The sequence below is a fragment of the Capsicum annuum genome, chromosome 12 (assembly GCF_002878395.1).
Source record: "Capsicum annuum cultivar UCD-10X-F1 chromosome 12, UCD10Xv1.1, whole genome shotgun sequence".
Taxonomy (NCBI): Eukaryota; Viridiplantae; Streptophyta; class Magnoliopsida; order Solanales; family Solanaceae; genus Capsicum; species Capsicum annuum.
This window is the reverse complement of record NC_061122.1, coordinates 229,001,469-229,003,906: the sequence shown is the minus strand read 5'-3', so window position 1 is coordinate 229,003,906 and position 2,438 is coordinate 229,001,469.

The window sequence follows — 2,438 nt, the reverse complement described above, 5'->3', positions numbered from 1 at the left end:
GATTTGGAATTTCATACGAAAATAAAACTTGAACCTTTTAAAGGAAAATATTTTTTTTGTTTTCTTTTAAAGATGTACATGAAACACCTACTTTAAATGAAGAGTGAAGAAATCTTTTTTTTATTATTATTTTTGAAATAAAATCCCCGAACCAATAATAGGCTGCCTACGTATCTCACATCCCGAGAGAGGAGAATCAGGGGTACGTAGTTCGTCCAGATTGGATAATTAAGGGTTAAAGAACCGACTGAACCCTGATTTAAGAAACACGACTAAAAGCAGACGATGAATAATGGCAATAAAATCTTTTTTTTTCTTTTTTGATTTTTCAGTTCGACACTTTACATAAAAATGACACCAACAACTATGAAAGAAAAATTCTTTGGTAATTTCGTTATACGAAATGCACAAAACTTCTACCATCTTTTTTGGAATTTTTCTTTTATAAAAACCTCCTAAAAAAAATCTTTTTGAAATTTTGTTTTTTTTTTTTTTGAGAAAATGAGTGCGAAAGGTAAAAAAATCTTTTTGAAATGTTTGAATTGTAAAAAACTAAAGCCATAAAGAATACTAAAAGCTACGAAACCCTTTTTGACTCATTTTTCTTTTTCTTTGTTTTCTTTTTTTTTCAAACACACCTTACTTCTAACACATGTTTTTCCTGAATAAGTCCGTCAAATGACCCTTTACCCTTAAAAGTGCAACAGTTAGCATGTAGAGATGCCTTATGGGTAAGCCTCCTATGAAGGACCAAGTGGGCCCTACTAGGTCTCAATATGATGCACATAAATATGAAATAAAGGCTGACCTACGCTGGAGTTCACTAACAAGGCTGTTCAGAGAAGCGTATGGTCGAGAGTGGCTGCGACAGTTTTCCACCCACTCCATACGTCCGACGGCTCCCCCTCCTAAAATAAAGGTGACTCAACTAGAGTTCGTGTACACGACGTGCACTCCGAGACTTGTTGCAGAAAGAATTGACTCAGGTTATGCAAATGATGTCAGATATAAAGCGGCAACACATAAAGAAAAATCATAAACAAAGAGCACGTAGGCACTCCATAATGATAAAATAAATACAAACGATAACACAAACAATGTCTATACACCCTTAATGTCAAACTAAGCCAATACAACTCCAAAAAATATGCTCGGATTCTGAAAGTTCCCTAGCGGAGTCGCCAGAGTTACCACACCTCTTTTTAACTCCAAAAAAGATTCATTTTAAGTTTCAAAAGAATTTTTATTATTAAAGTGACAAAAGATGAAAGTTTGTTTCGAAAAAGGATTATTTACATTTTTTATTCAGAGTCGCCACTTGGCATAATCCGGTGTGCCAAGTCACCTTTGAAAAATCATTTTCAAAACAATTTGACTCTTTAAGACTGGTTTGCGAACAGAGATTTCGGCTAAGGAATTCTGTTGACTGAGGGAAAGGTGTTAGGCACCCCTCGATCCCGTGGTTCGATCACGGTCGCTTGATGGAGCGTATCGGCTAATTTGGACACTACGAACGTACAAACCACAAAGAAGCACGTAAAGAAATCAAGCAAACAAACCAAACAAGACGAATCAAAGTATAGTGTTTAGTTCAATTATACAGTCCCAAAAATAAAAAATGCGAAAATAAATCCTATCTAATCTATACTAATCCTAACTACGCTCGCAGGCTTTACCCGACGCCTTGGGCCTTCATTAGGAACTTCTTCTGCCAACATAGTACGTCAGGGCATTCCCCGGTGAATGAATACAATATGCCTCGGGACATTCCCCGGCTAAATGAGTAAATTTGAATCCAAGAGCGGTAAACTAGAAAAAATATTCAACCAAAATATTCAATATTCACACATTCCACGAAAAACATTTATTCCTAAATTCTTTGCCTACCCAAATCTATATTCACCTATCGATATCAGCCTAAAATATGATACTATCATATTCGAGAAAATTAATAAATATTTCACATCAATTCAATCAACCAACCAAAATTAATCTGATTTTCCTTTATCAAGATCAATCCCTCCCCGATTTATCATCGATCATGCAATCACTCAACTCGCCATCAAACAAATATTCAACTCAAAGAATCCAACCAAATCGACCAACACTTACGATGATTCAAACCAATCAAAATCAAGCTAAACAAAGATCGCTCACATCACTAATTCAACATATAAAGCATCAAATGATAAAGATTAATCGAGACGGGATAAGGAATGGACCTTAATAGCTTTCGATTAGAAATAAGAGCCGTTCCGAGAACCTCAAAGAATACCAATAAGGTCCTGACTCTCAAATCAGTAGAGAAAACAGTCTAGCAATGCGACCACCCAAATTCAAGAACCAGAATTATCCAACACCCATAATGAAACCCAGACCCGATTTTCAATAGAAAATTGAGAACCTCGGCAAACTAACTTCGATGAGCTAACCGTGAC